Source organism: Poecilia formosa, unplaced genomic scaffold (genome assembly GCF_000485575.1).
Source record: "Poecilia formosa unplaced genomic scaffold, Poecilia_formosa-5.1.2 Scaffold672, whole genome shotgun sequence".
NCBI classification, from domain to species: domain Eukaryota; kingdom Metazoa; phylum Chordata; class Actinopteri; order Cyprinodontiformes; family Poeciliidae; genus Poecilia; species Poecilia formosa.
The window spans coordinates 151,801-173,006 of NW_006800611.1; the positions used below are offsets into that span (position 1 = coordinate 151,801).

Here is a 21,206-nt window from a genome sequence, read left to right on the forward strand (position 1 = left end):
GTTTGAGAAATAAACCGCAAACGCGTTAGGTTCCCATTCGAATCGAGTCTACTGGACTATTGAGTACAAAAAAATGTAAAAAACACCCCAAGGCTCAGTCAGACTAGATGTAAAGCAGATTCTCAGTTTGATTCAGGTCAGCACTTTGACTAGGCCATTTCAGCTCATGACACTGCTTTAATCTAACTGGGAATTTCAAGGAGTAAAGGACAGCAAAGCCAAAGTAAGACTATATACGGAATTACAGAAATTATACCAAGTTATTCTGTCCAGTCATTAACCAAGATTATTTATCTCTCAGATGTTTTGTGACTTCCATTATTGATTATTGATCAATCCAAAGCTTCAGTTAATCAAAACTAACTTTGTTGATGTTTTATAGCTTTTAATTCCTGGCTGTAAACTCCACAACATCTGGATTGGTCTTTGCTGCATTTTCTGCTATTAATCATGAAGAGTAGCTCAACCTGACGACTCATATGCTCTGATTTACTGCCTCAAGAGAAACTCTGCAGGAATATCCGACCATAGGTAACTGCATTGCACAGTAGAGTCTCATGCTAAAGCAGAGCATGTCCAAGAAAACTGAAGGATTTTAAATAAAATGTATATTATCTACTACTTGAAAGTTAATAAGCTTTCAATCTTTTTACTTCAAGCTAAAGAATGGCTCACAATGACTAATGTAATTAATGGTGTCTAAAAAGAGCCGTAAGCAATGATGCAGTGACTTAATCTGCTTTCTGCTGCCGGGCCCATATTGAATCTGTCAATCCGCCCGAGTGCCACAAAAGGCTTTTGTTCAGAGGGGGACATGAAGGATGGCGACTGTCTTTAATGTTAGCTTACACCTGAGTTAACACACGTCTGCAGCTTAAATGGGCTGAAACACCGTCTCTGCCGCTCCATCTGGATGTTTTCTATGATTTACTGGAGAACAGTTAGAGTATTTTAAGAGTTTTTAAGGCTTTTTGTAGAAAAACACCTTCTTTGGTCACAGTGTTGACTCACCATGTTTGTAGCTCCAGTTCAGTTTGTTGGCCTCGGTTTAAGGACTGACGACCGGTTCTCAGTGGGGTTAAAACCTGCAGCGTGTCCAGGCTGCAAGTCGAACAAACTTTCCCCAAATCAGAACATCAGCTAGAAGATCCACGGTTCAGATTGATTGAAGAAGTTGCATCTGGAGGACTTTTGACCCATTTGAGCAGTGGACTGGAAGCAAAGCGACAGATGTAGCACATCAGGATGGGGAGTTTTAACTGTTTCACTCTGGATAGGGATGAACAATTAATCAACAATATACATCGCAAGAGACACATTACCAATGTCAATGAATGAAGTGTTGGATTCACTGAACTATGATCCACAACCGCACGGCATTCTGGGAGATGTAGGCGGAGGAAAGAAATAGCAGCTCAACTTCTCACAGCTAGCAAAGTTATGTTGGTGGGATCAACTCACTCTTTGGTTGCCTAGCAACAACCTGCCTAGCAACAAGCACTTCCAAGTTCCGTCCAACTTCGGTTGCCTGGCAACAACCTGCTGAGTAACTGGCGCAGCAGCAGTGCAAATTTTCCCCACCGTGCCTCATAACTGCTTAAAAATAAAAAACAATGATGTGGAGAGAAAACTTGATAAGACGGAAAAGGTCACGACATCAGTTTGGCAGTATTTGAGATATTTATTTGACACGGATTTGTCATCATGAACCCCGAGTTAAAAGTTCAATAAAAGTTTCTGTGATTGAAAATATTTGACTATGATCAGACAGAGAACCCAAAAATTGTACTCAAGTAAAAGTAGCACTACTGCAACATATTTTTATTCAAGTCAAAGTAAAATCTAGCCACCGAAGAAATTACTTGAGTAAAAACGTATTTGGTTGAAAGTACAGAGTAACTGATCAAATTATCAATCATTCAATATTAAAAAATTACATCATCAGAAGAACTAAAATGTAAAATTAAGTGGAAATTTTGGTGTTTTAAGGACCAGAATTACAATAATTCATACAAGTAACAAAAAAATAAAACTGGGCAAAATATTTTTTTCCAGATCAGCTTCTATCAATAATAAAAGAAACTTATGATGAAACTTTACCAAAATTGCTGGTGTGTATCTGGTGAATTTTTCTTTAAAACATGTTTGATTTTCAGAAAATCCAGAAATTTTACTCAAGAGTAACGATACTAAATAATAAAATGACTCAAGTAAAAGTATCCAACTCTGGCTATGACTTCATGAAGCATTTAGATCCATCAAACCTCTGTGTAGAGCTTTCAGATGTTTTGCCACTGCCAATTTTAAACATCAGGAGTTAACAATATTAATTTTAACTTTCCTGTAAGTGTTTACAACTCATAACTGAATTAAAACTGAAGCATTTGTATCCAAGAACAGTAGAAAAGCAGGAGACAGACGCACACTGCCAACACAAATCTTGCTGTTCTTCACTTCGTCTGGACGCCTGTGTTCAGGAGCCCAGAGGGCCGCAGGTTAACAACTTCCCCGGCCGCTGCTCGACAAATAGATACGAACAATGAATGGTGGTGTGGCTGATAAAGTCGGCGAGCGGAGAGGCTGCGAGTCTTTTTGTCTCCACCGCTCCTCGATTCATCAGCCTGGACAGACGGGGCCGGACCTGATGAATTACACTCGCACGAAGCCAACTCTTTTCTTTCTGTGTGTTTGGTTGGAGCGTACTGTAACCTGAACGTTACTCTCAGCGTCACAAAAGATACAAAAATATTCAAATATTCTAATTTACCGTAGAATGCAAAACGCCTAATTTACAGTCTAAACGATGATTGTTCAAGATTTTCCCAAGCACATTAAAATATTGAGAGAATTTAGAAATTGACTGTTAACATAACTCAGAGTGAAGCAGTTTTTTTTTGCCCCAAATACAGTATCACAGAAATACAAAGTCATATAAGATACCATACAGTCAACAATATGACACGCCCCCCCCCCATGCAGAAGTAGAGCGAAACCTCAGATTAGGCAAAGACAAGGAAATTCTCCAACCAGTCGTACATCAGGTCTGGAAAGTTATTTGCAGGAAACAGAGAAATCAACGTTATAGCTCAAGTCCTTCTCAGCGAGAGGACTAATGAGAGGCACAACGTCTCAGTATGAATGCTGTGTTGGACCAAAAGTTTTGCACGTGCAAAACGGGTGAGTAATGACATAAATATTACAGGCTTGTGAAAATCTTCCTTCAGAGAAATGCTTAAAAACAAGCAGGCGCATAAAAAGGTGCTTAAATGTAAAAACCAAAGTTACTGCAGCACATTTTCATCCTGCCATAGACCCACCATTGGAATGTACGCACATAAAATGAAGCATACCTCCACTTATTGAGCTTTGATTTGACTATCATGTAAAAAAACGGGATATTTACTACCAGTTACCTTCTTGCAGACGAACATGTTAGTTGCCGTTGATAACAGTTCCATTCAACTGGACATGAGGAGGGCTGCAGGCCTGGATCCATTCCACACTGTTTTGGTTTTGGAAATGTGATAAATTATATTCCGTCCTCTACACGCTTTGGGTAACGGCTGTCAGGATTCCCCTCTGGCAACGTTGGACAATGATTTCCTATTATTTTCCTCAATATCTCTCTGACGTGTTTGCGATGATAAATGTCGATGTTGTTGCAGGTTCAGCTCCTCCAGGGCGTGTTCTTCCAGACAAACCACCTGGACTGACTGATGGAGGATTGCTCTACGTCAGCATGGGGGCGGAGCTGGCGTCATGTCAACTGAGTTGTTGGTCAGTGTTGCATTTATTTTGGTTCTAGTGAAACTAAGTAGGTGGGTTTTTAGTCCAGATTTAAAGGCTCTCAGTGTTTCAGCTGTTTTGCAGTTTTCTGGAAGTTAGTTCAAGATTTGTGGCACATAGAAGCTGAGCGCTGCATCTCCATGTTTGGTTCTGGGGATGCAGAAAACCTGAGACGTCTGGAAGGTTGATATCATTTATGGATATCTCGGTGCAATTTGTACCTGTAATTTTGTTATTCTGCACATTTCAGTGTTAATTTTCATTGAAAATCCAATCTTAACTTCAAGAAATGGAATATTTGTTTAGAGGGTCCCTTCCTTTCACAACGTGTGTTTATTGTTTACATAGAGTTTCACACACACCGTATGCGCAGAGGTAAACATACTGTACAATGCACACACACTCACAGTTCATTAATTCAACTCAGCACTTCACAACAGGAAGCAGCGTGGGAGACCGACTCAGTATGCTCTTCTTCAACCCTTCACGTTTATAAACATCTACTGGAAGAGTGGGATTCTCTGCACACCAGGTGTCAGGACTGTAGCTATTATACTGTAAACAAAAGGCTGCTAAGCTAATCAGAGGGAGCAGCTTATTATCACCCAACATCTCCCGCTCATACATGCAGACGTGGACAGGAGCCGCTTTCATTACTGCGCCGCATTAAAAGACGGCACAATGGAACCGAAATGACTCCACACTCCAATAGCTTAATTGCTAATCTCTTCTTTTAGGACAGTGTTTATTCCATTAGCCTCGTTTACGCCAGCGCCATCTCCCCACTAATTAACTTGTTTGGATTGGACGTCTACCCGCTCTTACCAGGGAAGGAGGAAAAACTGCAAGGACCACCGTGACTGCAGCCACAGCAAAAAAACAAAACAAAGAGAAGATGATTAGTTTACATTTACTTTGTTTAAAAAGAGCCAAAATTAGAAATAAAACCATCTTGAAGTGAGCTTTTGCCACTCTGACATTATTGGTCCACTCTGATCCGAAGATAACAGCAGGAAGTAAAAGAGAAACAATTTCAGAAATGTTGATGAATCAGTTGGAGATCAAAGAGGATGACCAGGAGGTTATTGTAAAAATATTTTATGTATTACACATATATTTGTCCATGTAAGACAGTGTTCCCACTTTTTCAGGCAAAGAACCCATTGAACAAACGCCTAACTTGAAATTCAACATCTCCATTTATACCTGAAATTAAAATATTTGTCTCTTAACTCTGTCTTTGTTCATCCTAATGTGAAGGGTGGTAAATGTGATCAGCATAACACTGTGCTGCTTTATCTCCATCTTCTTAAGAATATTTAAACAAAAAAATTCATTGAAGGTGCGAGAAAAATAAAGTTTTGATCATTACTGGTTTATGCCTTTGCATGTTTTTGTTCAAAGTTGTTTCTTCATCTTATGTCTGAGTTTGGAAACAGTAAAAAGGGTAAACAGGAGAGTTTCAGGAGCAAACTCCATCTTAATCCTGCACTTTGAGAGAAACAGGGAGCCGGAGTGATGGAGATGATGAAAGGCAGGCGGTGAGAAAAAGAAAACGCCTCCTTCTTCATGTGTTTCTTTTAACATACTCGTACGTATAAGTGGTGCAAAGGAGCAGGGTGATAAAGGAAGCAATAAGAAAAAGAGAGGCGACGTTTAGAGGAGGGAAGAGAGCGAGCTCTGAACTACTGAGCGCCGTATCTGGCTGTGCACCCAGCCATCTGTACGCGGGGCCCTGAACCCATTTAAATTCACTACGATTGCACTGTTTCTCAAATCCTTCAGAGGCGAATTGCTTTTTGCACCCCGTCGAACAGACTGAACACTGCAGCTGAAAACCCCCAGCATCAGCACATGGAGGACAGGTCTCCGTCTGCTTAGACAAACCAATATTATCTGCCTTCAGGAGGGGAGTCTGGGGCTTTCTGTGTCTTTATGAATAACAGAGAAAAAACACTTTACCCTCTGGGTAAACACTCACTGATTGGCTTTAAAAACATCCTTACAATACATAATATTTAAATTTATTTAGCTCCAGTAACAAACTTTCATCTCAAGAGACTTTTCAACTGTATCCAAGACTTTCTGCTTTAAGTTTCCACAGCAGTTTGGTGATTATATTTTGTGAAAAACTGGCACCAACTTAACTAAAACTGATGACAAATGATAAAAAGCCCTGCTGTTCAGCCTGAATTAGCACCAAAACAACTCAGGGATCAAAATCTGTGTTTCCATTGCAGTGTGCTAACCTATGCTAACTTGACTTTGACAACCTTAGCATGTAGATGTGCTGCAGAATCCTGTTCAGTTAAATTAGCTAATCTACTACCAATCACTCATTAATATTCTCAAAAATAAACATCAAGCCTGAAAACAAACTGTAGTGGACTGAATGTTCTGTTCTTTGTGTGGGGAAACGGTCTCAAAACAACAATATTATCGTTTATCGCAATAACTTCTGGGACAATTTATCGTTCAGCAGAATCTGTTATCATGACAAGTCTTGGCATGCAAAAGATTCGACTTTTTGCCCTCCAGATGTAAACAATAACATGCAACGCGTCTATACTGCTTTCAGAAAACTCATTGCAGTTTTGACAACCTGCAGACAAAAGGTTTAAATAAAACTATCTGTTGCAGGAGTCCATAAACAACCATCCCTCGGCCTCCTGGGACGCCACACAGCACTCAAATCAGCGCATCTCATCAGCGTCCTTTCCATCAGCACCTCAACGCCGACACTCAAGGGCAGCTTCCAATTTTAGCCAGTGATGGATGGACTTGAAGGGGCCGGCGGGACGGAGGGGGGCTGGCGAGGTCCAATCAGGGCGCTCCTCCGGGATAGTCATCAATAGGCTACTTCCTGAAACATCTGCTGCCTGGTTATCAATCATCAGATGACCAGAGAAACAGTCAGAGGGGGAATGAAGTCTGGAGAGAGGAATGTGGCAGGAGGCGGACACACAGTAATTTCTCTTTGAACAGGTTTTTGTTGGCTTTACGTGATCAAAATGATAAAATAAGTTGGTAGAAAGAGACTTCGCACGTTCAGCTGGAACAAACATCCAGAAAACTGCAAAACAGCTGAAACATAGCGATCCTAAAGATCAAGGCTAAACGGACACATGGTCGGTACGGAGAGTCATTTCATTCAAAATTAAATAGCGTTATTATAAAAATCTTACATTAAATCAATAAATGTTCCCATGAAATAAAGTACAAATAAAAAAATATAAATAAAAAAAGAGCTAAAAAAGAAAAAGAAAAAAAAGAGAAAAAAGGTTAAAAAAATAAAATCCCTGAAATGCAAAATAAAACAGTCACAAAATGAAACCCAATTAGGAAATGAATAAATAAATCTTGAAATAAATAAATATTGGGGGAAAAATATTTCTATTTAAATGTTTCATTTCATGGGAAAAAAATGTCAAAATTAAACTCAATTATGAAAATCAAATAAAGAGAAATTTTGAGATAAAAATTAACACATTAATTTAAAGGAATATTTAAGACATTTTTAATAACCATTTAATTTTGAATAAACTATTTCTCCATAGTTTGAAGTTTGAACCATAATAACTGGAATATTGACCAACATATTTGATGTGTTTTGATGATGACATGAAAAAATGTAATATGTGGTTTCACAACTGTTGACTATATAATGTTTTAATATAAAGCACTTTATATTAAAACATCATATAACCTTGCATAAATAACCTTGTATAACCTTTACAAGGTTATTTGTATAGGAAAAATCCTATACAAATAACCTTGACTGATTAAAGCCAATATCTTTGTTATAAATCTATAATGTCCTCAACAGATAAAATTGTTTATAACCTACGAGGGACGCTCAGTTCTCTCTAGACTCGCGTCTCAGATACGGTGTTTTCTGCTTTATTTTTTAACTTGGCGATTTCTTGTCAACTTGCTGAAAGTGGTTTTCTGCACCTTGTACTTAATCAAGCAGCTTTTCAGATGAAATCTTATGAAAATATCAGACCCAATTTAGTTTTGCTGGTGTTTTTATTCCTTAAAAGCTTAGCATGTGTCAAGATCAGAGCGATAAAGTCCAGAGCGTCGGGTGTGATTACTCCAGATGGTGCCTGGTGTGTAACTAATGAGTCGTTCTTCACCCTGGGTCAAGTCTAAGGCTTCTGCTGGGGCTTTGAAGCTTGTTTACCTGCTGCCTCCATGCCCCCATTCCCACTCTGCTCTTCCCCTGGCTTACCTTACAGGCAAATTAAGCCACAGTTCAAGAAATACAGGTCATCCACATGCTGTTTGGTCCTTTATTTGTTTGGGTGTCCTTAGAAAAAGGACTAGAGTTCCATGCAGAGGGAAACCTGTGATGCTAATGCATCAGGGCAAGATTTGATCAAAGTACAAATTAGTAGAAAATTTGAAAAAATCCTTTTTCAAAAACATCCTAAACAGGTACAAATTAAATCAAACTATAATTACATTCAAGTGAATATTAGATTGCAAAAAGGTTGGATATTTGCAATTATAATTCTGTTTAAACGAAAATCTGAAGTGGAGTTCCTCAAGGCACTACGCGTGGACCACCTTTATTCGGTAGCTCCTTGCTAACTCTAGCTAAAATTCAACAATACTTATCCTAATGATCCACAACTTTGTTTCTGCACCACCTCATGACAACTTCCTTTCAAAGGTGAAATGCCAGCATATAAACATGCTAGCTGCTAAACTGTAACGGATAGCTAGCAAGTTATGTTGTTAGCTCTTGCTTAGGTACAAGCTAAATTAGCACAACAGCACAGCTTGCAGCTACAAGAAATTAATAAGGTGGCTAAGAGTTTACATGCTGCCTCTGATTTGATAGAGGTAAATCAGCTCAGCTAGCAGTTACAGGAAGTTAGTCAAATATATTGGAGTGTTGGAAGACAGAATTTTTCAGAAATAACTGAAAAATATCCAGTTTACTGCTCTTAAATTTGTCTGGTAGTGTACAAGCTAATGCTAAAGATAGCAATGGAAACGCATAATGGTTAAAGCTGGTTACTTTACCCATTTCAATGGAGTAAACATGATTCCAAAACATCTAGAAAAGGAACAGATCAGAATAAATATTGAATCTGAACATTGTTGTTAAAGTTTGGGGAATATTTTATTCTATTCTTCAGGACTTTATTACTGCCAGCTCTTTAACCAATCTTGCCTCATAGCAGGTATCCTTGACCCAGTGTCCTGACCTGGAAATAACATCATTCCAGCTATGACACAGCTGTACCGGCTACCAGTGAGATGCTTTATTGATTTTTAGAAAGTTGTTTGTTTTCAAAGTCCCTGAGGGTTCAGCCCCATTGTACATTAGTGACACGTTAAACTCCTTTTTCCGCCATCAGAGGCCTAGTGTACAAACAAAATGCACATGTACACTAAAGGGCAGCATATGCTAGTTTCACACACAGTGGCATGACAGTGCTGGCCGTCACGTAATTTCTCTGTGCTAAATTGTGAACTCCTGTCCCTATGTTACTCCAATTGCTGTTTTACCAACCTTTATAACTTGAAGGTGAAGTTTGACATCAAAATGTTTTTATTTTTGAATAGTGACAATGGAAATGGAGAGCCGGAGATGTCAAAAAAATACATTACAATCCAAATTTACATTGTTTTTAAAGCAGACAAGTAATTTTGAAATGCAATTTTGACACAAAAAGGCATCGAAGCCAAAATCCAATGAAACAAATTCACATTATCGTCTGTTGACAGCGATTCATTGTCTGGACTCAATTTTTTGGATCTTACAGAGGATTAGGGCCATGATAAAAAACACAAAAAGGAAGAATTCATAAGTCTTCATTTTGGCCGGAGTTTTTATTATCAATTATTTTTAGTGCCAGTAAACACTAAGACGATTGATTTTTGTGTTTAATAGCTAAAATAAATTGTTTTTAGCTATTAAAAATGATTGATTTTAATTGCTAAAAATCTGTTGTTTTTGATAGATTTTTGAAAGGCCAAATTGCATAAAACTAATCGATTTCCCCGATATCCGCCTACATGTGGACAAGTCCGTAGATTATTTAAAACACAAGATTGCGTCTAAAACTAACACCAAACATGTACAAATATTTGGATAAAACCTGAAATGTTAAAATTTAGAATGACAAATAAAAATGGCAAACTAATAATAATAATAAACATAATAATAAAAAACAATAAATGAATAATAGATGGTGTGCTGCTGCCAGTTTTGACTAAGATTCTCTTACAAAATGGATATTTTTAAATCCCAGGATTTTCCTGGTGAATAAATAAAACTTTCCAAAAACTTTACTATATGATAATCTGTCATTTCTGAGCGACTGTAGCTCAGGGGCACGTGAAGGAGAGCAGCTGCTAGCAAATAAAAAGCATGGTGGGGTGAAAGTCCCACCTTCCTCCAACCGTAATGGAGAAAAGCCTGAACGTCTGAGGCGGATAAGTGTCGGGGCGAAGAGTCAGGTGGCTCAGAATCAGTCGAAAATAAAAAGTCAAGACGGATTTCAGGGGATTTGCAGCATCCAGCACCGGGTTCTCCAAGAAGGACACGTCTCGACCTCGCCATAGCGAATCCTTTTCTTCTTTCCAGTGCAAGCGGAGAGCAAGGTCGCACTGATTTGACGCTTCAAAGTCATCCTGCTGCTTTTCCCCCCCAGAGGGTTTGGTTAACAGGGTTTTATTATTTCTGCAGCCCTCATGGGACGGGTCAAAAGTCAAGGGTCAACCAATTGCATCTCTGGTCGCCGGTAAAAGGGGATTTAGTCGCTTTAATCTAAGAGAAGTTATGGCCTTCACTTGTATCCGACCCAAGGGAGGCAGAAGGGCAGAAGATAGTCAGGATCAAAGCTGGTGTGAATCTTCGCTCCTCCATAGATAAACATGATGTAATATCTGTGTAAGCTGGCAGCTGCACCTACCAAGTCCTCCGTGTTCCAGCGGCACTCGAAGCTGGACTTCGATCAAAGAGGAAGGAGATGATTGAGAGGTTTGAGACGCCGGTCGAAGCGCGTAACGGGAAGAGGAGACGGCTTTAAAGGAGGCCGCAAAATGAAGAACAGAGGCGACAAATCTGCCGGGCTCGTCTCATGTGCAATACGGGCTTAAAATTGGTTTATAGAAGGAACAGAGGTTGTGTTTTCACTGCTTTCATCTGTTTGTAATCATGCATATTTCATAAAACATCAGATGGAGCTCATGAAGATTTCACCTGCCTTTACTCAGAATGAAAGCTCAATTAATCAAATGATTGAAAACTATAAATAAGCAACATTCTCAATTCAAAAATACTAATAAATAGACATACGAGCAGAGGTGCTGGAGGAAAAGTCAGGACAAAAAGGAATAAAACAAAATCTTACAAAGTAGTTTTGATCTAGTTTCAAGTGCAAATATTTTAGTACACTTGAAAGACAAAGCTAACTTACAAGTAACTTCTCAACCAGATATAAAATCTTGTTTTAAGTCAGTAATTCTTTAATACTGATTTAGAAAAGTGCTAGCTCCATTGGCAGATTAATTCACGTATAACAACATTTCCTCCTTGGTATAAGCTTATATGTTAAATAATCTGCCAAAAGAGCCAGTACTTAAAAAAATAAAATAAAAGAATCAATATTAAGAAATTACTGACTTAAAACAAGCTTTTATATTTTTCTGAAAAGTTACTAGTTAGTTAATCAAGAAATGGATGTAATGTTTTATATCGTTTATAGGTAGTAGTACAAGTTTAAGTAGTATAGAGACAGGAACGAGGCGAGAGCTCGTTCTAGGCTTGTGGATTGCTTACTGTTGTCATAGCAACTCCATAGCAACGGCCTGACAAGATGCCGGTCAGTTACAAAGTTCACAAGTGTGACGTCACATGAGAACTACGTGTAAGGGTCCCGCACGAAAATGGGACAAACATCTTCTACATAAGTTAAAGAAAAAACATTCTTTGGGCCCCTGCAAATAATAAAATATGTATTTTTAATTGTTTTTGGCGGTAAAAGTAAAATTCTGTCTCTCCCAGACCAAAAAAGCAAACGTATCCATATTTAGTGAACACCCCCCTGTATCTGCATGAAATGGTTTGTTCCTGCTACGGCGCACCGACGGACGGTGTTTACAATGGATGACAATAACGATAACATGCTGCCGAGAAAAATAAAACAGGCGTTCAAAAAAAGGGAAAAGAACGACAAAAGACAGAATTTCAGCTTTCAATCCATTTTTTCTCTGAAAGAAGCGGGTAGACTTGTGTGTGATTATCAACCTTTTAGGATAGTTAGCTTAGCTGCTACCCTCCATTTTACCACTATTTAGTCAGTGAAGGAAACTACTTACCAAGATATTTATATATTTAAACTTGTCCCTCAGCTTCTACCGCATTTAACAACAGATGAGTCAGACATCACAGGAACAACCGAATGATGTCACTGGCGGAAAACCAGAGAAATAAGACAGGAAATACTATTTGGACCGTGGTGCAGCTTGTTTTTTAATTTCTTAAAGCGTGAGCTAACGTGCGATTGCGTAATAAATTGCGTTTAATGGAAACTGCAATTACAAAATTGTGGTTTTTCAACGAAGTTCTGCACATATTTGTAATGGAAATGCAGCTAGTGTGATGTATTTGGTCTTTAAATGCCTTTGTGAGTCTTAGGTCTACTAAAGTCACAATAAAAAGAGGTAGTTTAAGTTCAACAGATCCACAAGTTTCACCAACGTTCTTCATCTACTCCTATTGAGCCATTAATCACCCAACAATAAACCTGGCTGTTGGAATAAAAGTGATGCTTTGTGTGTTTTAATCCCTGCAGGTTTGAGGAGAAACTGGAGCAAACATTTCTGTATGCTGCAGCATTTCTGCACGACGGGATCAGAAAATTGCTTCAATTCAGAGAGAGTAGGAGCAGAAAGACTTATCTATATTATATCCATAACCCCAGAGTTTATGGATAGATGGGCCCAGCCTTTTATTTTGATGGAGTGTAAATGGACAGAACCACGTAATGCATGTCAAACAGCTTCGCTCCTAAACACGATAAGGCTGCTGGAATTGGCTGTAAGCAGAAGAGAGCAAAGATGAGCCTGAAATGTAAAACACACGGTGCGTAAACGGCCCCGAAGTGCGTTGTAATGAACATTTAGCTGCTCTCAGTCTGGTTAAATCGCATTTATTGTGGAAATGCAGGATCTGCTTCTATCATCTCTAGAAAGAGCAGCAGAGCCAGAGCAGCAGGAAGACAGGATTCACGAAATGTGATCTTTGGAGGAGGACATCCAGGAGTTACAGCAGGTCTGCATGTGGAACAGAAATCAATGATATCAGCAGGTCTGGCAGCTGATGGACCAGAGCAGATGTGAGCAAAGGTTAACTGCCAAAGGAGCGCAAAACATTTGCTCGTTGAGGAAGATCTATCCGCAGCGGGGGGGACGAGCGCCGCAGTCATTACCGAAAGGTCAAAGGAAAACATGAGTTCACAAAATGTGAAGCTTGGAGGAATGAAACTTGATCTTTCAGACTGGTTTGCATTTTTTTTTAAACAACAGTAGAAAAGCTATGAATGGAATAATAATTCAGGGACATTTAATAGAAAAGGTGATTTAATTTGTTATTTTTAATCTACCTGCTGTGACTCTGGAGTGTGTTTCGTAAAATTACAGTCAGAAATTTTAAATAACTGGGTTATTTAGCCTGTCATGGTGAAAATATTTACTTATATCTTATGTTATAGATTTATTTTTAAATCTCAGTTTCAGACTAAATATTTAGCTCCAAACTAAATATTTAGTAAGAAAACTAACTTTTTACCCCATAAATATTTAAAGTTAAAGAGCAAGCTAACTTGTTAGGTGCAATCAAGCTCTGAGTTGATTAAATGGTCAATTAGCTCTGAACTACTTAAATATTTACTTAGGAAACTAAATATTTTGTTTATCAACTAAATATAGACCCAAATTAAATGTTTTTAATTCCGTAAAATATTTAATGAGCCAACTATTAACCTCCAATTTAGCTCCGAGTTAAATATTTAGCTAGCTCTGATCTAGCTAGTTTTTGTTTACTAAATAAATATTTAGCTCCAACCAAAATATTTAGTAAGCAAGCTAACCTTTTAGCTCTATAAATATTTAGTGAGGAAATCAGTAAGCTCCAATTTAGCAAACAGTTAAATATTTAGTTTGCTCTAATCTAGTTTTTGGTGTTTCCCAATTAAATATTTACCTCCAACCTCGGTATTTAGTAAGAAAGCCAAAGTGTTCATATTTAATGAGCAAACTAAATTGCTTCAATTTAGCTCTGAGCTAAATAAATAGTTAGCTCTGAGCTAGCTAAATAAATAGTTAGCTCTGAGCTAGCTAAATATTTTGCTTTCCAAGTACATATTGAGCCCCAAATTAACTATTTAGTTTGAAGGTAAATACTTACTTATCAAGCTAACTAAGTCACTTACTAGCTTAGTTAGCTTCAAACCAAGTAGTTTAAAGGTAAGCCTTAGCTTCAAACTAAATGCTTAATTTAGCTACTAAGCTTAGTTACCTCAAACTTAATGTTTAGCTTGAAGCTAACCAGGTTAGCAAGCTTACTAACAAAGTTGTTAGCAAACTCATATCTAAACCCAGTGTTTAGTTAACCACTAGGTTTTTTTTTTTTAATAATTCAGTTGAACCAAATGTTCAAAAGCAATATCAGGTTTTTATTGGTCAATGATTAGAACATTTATGTATTCTTACCTTTGTCAGTTTCAAGTTATTTTAGTGACTATTGTGGGCTTATTTGGTCATTAACAGACAAGCACCAACCATTTTGTCCATATATTTGTATCAAATATAGATCTAACTAAATGTATGTCTGACTCCATGTAGAAGAGCATGATGGGTATAAATGAACGTCTGCAGCAGCTCAGCCACAGCCGCCTGTTTGACTGAACAAAGAGTTTTTGCTTGAGGCTGAGGAGAAAATCTGCCGTCTTGATGGCACCAAATCCCTTATTTAGTTTTGTTTCGTTCAGTCCCTGCAGTCCCAGATAAGCTGCATGTGTAGGATAAGCGCAGGCTAACCCCGTCTGCCATTACATGCTGGGACCAGGGGCCAAATCTGGACCATGACTGCGGTGGTGGGCGAGCTGTTCGGAGGGCAGGCTGCGGAAACAACGAGGAGAGGATAAAGACGCAAAAAGGAGGAGAAAAGTAACTGTAATCCAATCAGGTTAAGACTTCTGCATAAAATCGGCCTCAATCAGGGTCATCTTATCTGAAACATTCACTGTAAGCCTCCAGGTGGGAGTTTTTCTGCACTTCTTATTCTGAAATATTATTTTACCAACATAGCTCAGAGCAAGGCCGCTCTTTTAAATCCTCTCTCTGTCATAAATCTACAGATTTCCTGTAGAAATGGACGTGTTGGAGACCATTTCATAACAATATTTACCTTCACCGACTGAAATCTGGGCAATCTTACCGCGCCTCATCTGTCCCTGATGAACTCTGCAGATAAACCGGAAAACAAACGCAAAGTTGAAGGAATAAAATTAATCAGGCTAAAAAAATCCCAGGTGTTTGTTTTATAAAACAACTTCTTCACTTGGGGACTCAAATATTTCTTTAAAAATGTGAAAGTTTTAACAATGATATTGAGCTTTTACTCTGATAATATCAGATATCTGTTATCGGGAGAGAAAAACGTGGATTGGTGGATCCAGAGTTCGACTTAAACATATGAAAATGCATTCCTGTGGCAGTTACAAGACAGGAAGTGGGACGACATGCAGTAAGACATCCCGGTCTGAACGTCCCGCCAGGAGCCGCAATGCGACACCCAGACTCAGCAGGGCTTCTGCTACAGAGTGGAGAATTAGCCAAACCAGAAGCTAATCACAGTGATTGATTGGAGTCGCCTTGTGTGTCCAACGCTGATTGTTGGTTTTGGTTAAAGAGAAGACGTCAGAACGTGAGCGAATGGTTCTGCTTCCTTTGTGTTATCGACGTCGGGACGCGTACATGTGGCGGCCGGACCAGGAACGGGTCCAGTGATGGTCCAGATGAAGATTAATGACCCAACCGGGTCGCTGTCTCTGGCTTAATAACGCTTATTCATCACTGTCACACAGGAAGAGCTCAACGCCGGCTTCATAACCGCCTTTATTCTTAATTCCTCATGTTTGTGTCTCTTTCTGTAGATCTGTCCGAGTCGAAGGTCTTGTATGAATGGAAACAACGTGATGTAACTTTTGTAAATGATCAAGACAAAAATGTGTCCCCACGACAGGATGTAAAGGAAATGGTGTAGTAGGTCTGCCAGGCCTGTCGGTGGCGCTGTAGCACTGCCAGAAAACAACAAAAACCAGAAGGGGCCGAATTTATTTACTTTGAAAAGCCGAGAATCTGTTACTGAAGAGTCTGTGACGGCGTTTAGGGACAATGTATGTAGAAAAAGAGAAAAGTAAATTTCTGCCAAAAAGACCCTTAAATTTTGAGATCTCTGAAATTGTCTAGAAAAAAAAAAAATTTCTGAATTTGAAAAGTTGAACATTTGCTAGAAAAACTGAAGGCGTAACAGCGCCATTGGAAATAGAAAACAAATTTTCACAAAAAGCTCAGAAATTTTGAGATTAATCTCAAATTTTCAGAAACAAACTTTAGATTTTCAAAAGCTGGAAAAGTCTAAAATGTTCCAAATTCCTTCTAGAAAGAAGGATTGACCTCAAAATTTGTGAATTCTTTGCAGCTAATTTTTGACTTGAGGAGCGTACAGATTTCCATGTTTTCCAAAAATAATTATTCTCAAAATGTCTTAGTTTACTTTCTTTTATTTATTTTTATTACTTTTGGATCTCAGTAACTTGGGGTTAATCTGACATTTTTCTTTAAAAAAGTGTAAATATCTAAAATTTATCTACGAATTTTAGACTTTATAGCACATTTTTACATTTTTCACCTTTGAAACTTAGAAATTTATGAAAAAAGTTTACAGAAAATTATTAATATAAAATAGTATTTTGATGGACATTTACTCTTTTTTTAAAAATCTACAATAGCCCTAGTACGCCTTTATGAGACATTTTATTCTTTTCAACTCAAATTAAAAAAGAATAAATACGTATCTCAAGATATATATATGATAAACCTTCCTTTGTTTTTAAAAACTGGAGCTATTTTGAATCATCATCCGTTTAAACAAACTAAAATATATACAAGTAGTTTTGCTTTAATGAGACACAAACTTACTTTTTTTTGTTAAGTTCATGTTTCCCCCTGGTTGCTCTGAATGACAAAACTTTTGCAGAAACCCCTAAAATGTGTGGATGTGACCTGAAAATGGGTGGATCTGCAGCCAGCTCAGCCTGCGGAGCCAATCGGAGCCACGCGAAGCGTGTGTAAACACGTTTTTATGTGATTTGAAAGCACAGGGCTGAGAGCCGATGAAAGGAGGCTGGAAATAAAAAGCAGCCGACATTGTGGAGGAGAAAATAAGGCACCTCTGGCCTTCCACTGCTGCGTGATTGAAAGCCATTTTGTTTCGTGTGCTTCTGCCTTCTTTCTGCAGCACTTCTCCTGGTTAGGCATTTCTCTTTCTAATAGGAAATAAAGAGCGGCGAGCGGCCCAGATAGGGACGCCAAATGAAAAACACGGAGCCAGTGACCCGAGGCCGGGACCCGTCCATCTACGTCGCCCAAAGTCTGAGCTTTTCTCCTCCGTCTGCAGAATAAAGACGTCGTAATATTTCTGCTGCAGACTTGAAGCGTTTCCAGGCTGTAGGTGTGATTTCTATTTATGTGAACGACCGATATAGACGAGCAGAAGGTGACGAGAACGCCTTAATCTCCGTCTTGGCGCAAATTGGATCCTTAAAAAAAAGAAAATCTGTGCTGTATGAAGCCTAATGCACATTAAAATGTTTTCACATCCCTAAACTTTCGCCTTTTGTCCCGATTTTATGTGGAGAACCAACATGAAGTTGTTCAGATCAGTGAAGTGGCAGGAAAATAAATCAGTTTCAATGTTTCCAAAATGTGTGGTTATTTTTTTAGTGCGACTCTGAAACATCTACAGACTGAAATTCTTCACCAATGACTCAAATTTACTCAGAACTGGGAGTTATTTCTGTTTTTGGCTCAGATTATCCACTATGTTTAGGTCTGGACTTTGACTAGGCCAAGTGTCTGCAACCTGCAGCTCTTTAGAATGATAAAATAAAATTAGAGACTGGATTAGATTAAAATTGACTAAATCACAAAGTTTGTAATTAATTGCATTTTAATCAAAAACCATAACCAACATTCCCAATTTAAGAAAATGTTTTACTACCAAGTTACATTTAAGCTAAAAATGTAAGTTTTTTTTTATAGCTTAAACAAATAAATGTATTGTTTTTAATCTGTTATTTTGGCTTTTAAACCATCAGATTTCAGCTTCTGAGTAATAATTCATGAAAACGATATAATTCTTTAGAAATGTGTACCGCGGAAGCTAACATTAGCATTAGCATCTGTCCTGAGGCTACATGTTTAGCATTGAGATGCTATTTTAGGTTTGAATAATTTCACTGTTAAGCTAACTCCTTTTAGCACAATAGTCTTTTTCAGCGTCCAATCAGATCAGGTTTGAAGAAAAAAATTAAACTCCAGTGGGACAAAGGAGAGGCTTTATCGTCTCCGTTAGCGGACGCAACTTGTACGTCAGATTTAGAGGCGTACCAGAAACACAATACAAAGGTTCCCCTAGAAACTTCTGTGTATAAAAAAAATAATGCAATTGTGTTAAACTAAAATATAAATCATAACTGAACAGTTATTGTTCAGGCATTTTAATGGAATATTTAGAATTGACCATTAGTATAAATGAATAAATTTTATCTACATTCTTTTTCATAATATTCAAGTGATTTTCAATGAAATTGTAATGAGATGAAATAAAAACGTGTTCGTTGTTTTATACCCACAAGGGGCATTTGGTCCTCACAGTGTAGTATTAGTTAGAGAAAATTGTCCTCACAAGGTGAGAAATGTTAAAACACACTCAGCTTTCATGCATGTTGTCAGGTTGTGTAAATCCAGATGTTCAACCGCAGCAGGTGGAAATGACCCTCCGCCATGTTGATTTATCCCAACATCTGGATCTGTTCAGTGAATCTTTCTGTCCAGTAAAAACTCAGCCAGAACCCAGACGGTCATCTGTTTTTTTACATATAAAACAAACAATAAAAACCACCAGAAACATTTAAAACCCAATAAGAGCAGCTGACTTTACTTCAACTTCTCCAAATATTAAAGTTTTACTGAAATAGAAAGACTAAAATATTAATTCAGACCTTAAATGTGGATGGATGGATGGATGGATAATTGGATGGGGATATAGAATATTGCTCTGCTTCATGTTTTATCGCAATATAAATATTAAATTAAATCCATTCACACTTTAAATCTGGAAACTGGAGCCGCTCAGTTTCCTAATCAGTGAATCTTTAACTTCCTGTTAGTAACAGCAGTTTTCCAAACCAGAACCTGGCTTCCCTATCCGTCTGTTTTCAATATGGCGGCTGCACTTTTTATCCGCTACAAACAGAAAAATCCCTCAAACTGACAGAAATATCACAAAGTTAAAGTTGGGCTTCTCGGCGCCTGAACAGCAAACACTCACCTGCTCCTGAAAGACGACAGGAGCAACAAAACAAAGTTTCTCCACCTGCAGACACGACGGAGAGAAGAAGCGGGTTTATTTTTAGAGGATCAGCAGGCCAAGGAGGAAACACGCTCCAGGTTGGAGAAGCGGATTCAACAGGTGGCTCTGATTGGTGGGGCAGGTGGGTCCATCATGGCGGACAGGAAGCACGGAGAAAACACAACAATAACAATAACAGAGGCCGATCAGCAGCTTCAGGCTCACTCAGGTAATGAAAAGCTATAAAAGTTAGAAATACATTGAAATAAGGGCCTAAATATCAGAATAAAGAAACGCCTCATTAATAATTTATGGATGGATTATTGGATGTTTATATGTATTATTGTTCACTCCACCCAGTTTGTTTTGCTGATTATAAGTTCGTTTTCCATTGCGGTTCGTTAGTTTGTCAGGTTTTATGTCCCGCCTTAATCAGCAGATATTTCCTAGATGTCATCGAATGCTACCGTTTAGTGCGTTTCTGTTTTAGTTGGTTCCGCTTCGTTCTGCTGAGGAGCTTTAATCACCGAGTGAAGCAACGTGATTTATTTGTGTCAAGGTAAATAAAACCTTTTTTTCCCACAGACATCCTGACGTCATCTGGGCCTGATCCCAACTGGCTGCATCAGAACCGACCGACTTCACTTATGATTCACTAAAACACTTTAATTCAGAGGATCAACTTATTCTGCAGCTGTTATTTAAAAAGGCTTTTGGTCTTTTAGATAATAAAACTGTTGTTACATAAACAGTTCTGACTTCGGTCGGCCATTTTGACCGGTAGTTGGGAAAACCAGCCGGTTTGGCCACGGATCGTTATATATTCGCTGTAAATCTGTGAGCGGTCCAGGTCGTTTCACGGGCCGGTTGGGAAACTCTCACCCTCTTTCCAGATGTCTGAGTCCAGAGGTTTAATCTGCAGGATTTCCTCCCCGGTTTCCTCCGCCCCGCTTCGACTTTACAGAGAAAACTAGCAAACATCACCTCCGTTTCCCCTTTAAAATAACAAAAAAACAGTCCACTGGCTTCTTATTTATTAATCTGTCCCCTGCAGAGCTGAAATCTGGAAATTAACCCCCCCAAAATGCAATAAAATATGGATTGTTAATTTATTTAGGTGCATTAAAGGTCAGAAAGAAAAGTAAAATATCCACAATAATTGATTCCATCTTCCGCTCCCTCGGAGCGCCTGCTGCTGATTTATTTGAATGTAATTAAATTAAAGTTGTTGCTAATGAAAATTACTTTAACCAATAAACAAATGAGCTCTACTTTTGTTCCGTCTTTTTCTAAACAAAAAGAAGTGGGTAGAGAGCCCAAAAAATTTCACTTCAACATATTATTACTCAAATAAAAGTAACGGCATATGCATATAAAAAGTAAAATCAGAGAAATTGTTCATTTTAAGTAGTCAAGTTTTTCCAGAGCTGTATTTGAAAAGCAGAAGTGGAGCCTACTGTGCAACCAACAAGAATGCAGCAAGTGGTTTCTTCACAGTAATTCAACAACAAAACACTTGTCTTTCCCAGCAGCCATTGTACAGCATGCAGCGGTAAAACCAGCTGATCAAACCTCCTGGAACTCAGCCACGGTTTCTAGGTAACGGGCGGAATTCCACTGGGGTTGCTTGGTAACGGGCGGAATTCCACTGGGGTTGCTAGGTAACGGGCGGAATTCCACTGGGGTTGCTAGGTAACAGCTAATGTGTGATGTTACATTCCAAAGATATTTCAAAGGGCTCACTTTCCAGACACCAAAA

The 21,206-nt window shown here is 38.4% G+C and overlaps 1 long non-coding RNA gene across 2 annotated transcripts in view; it reads right to left on the reverse strand.

Moving 5' to 3' along the window:
- Positions 1-19,666, reverse strand: part of LOC103130779 (uncharacterized) — a 37,241-nt gene extending 17,575 nt beyond the window's left edge. Inside the window, exons 1-2 of one of the 2 annotated variants that reach the window (XR_475271.2) lie at positions 19,427-19,666; positions 1,012-1,212 (exon numbers count right to left, since the gene is read on the reverse strand). This is a non-coding gene — a long non-coding RNA (uncharacterized LOC103130779). Of the gene's footprint in view, positions 1-1,011; positions 1,270-19,426 lie in introns of both variants that reach the window. The other variant, XR_001660373.1, reaches the window with a different exon arrangement.
- Between the last annotated feature and the right edge of the window lie 1,540 nt (positions 19,667-21,206).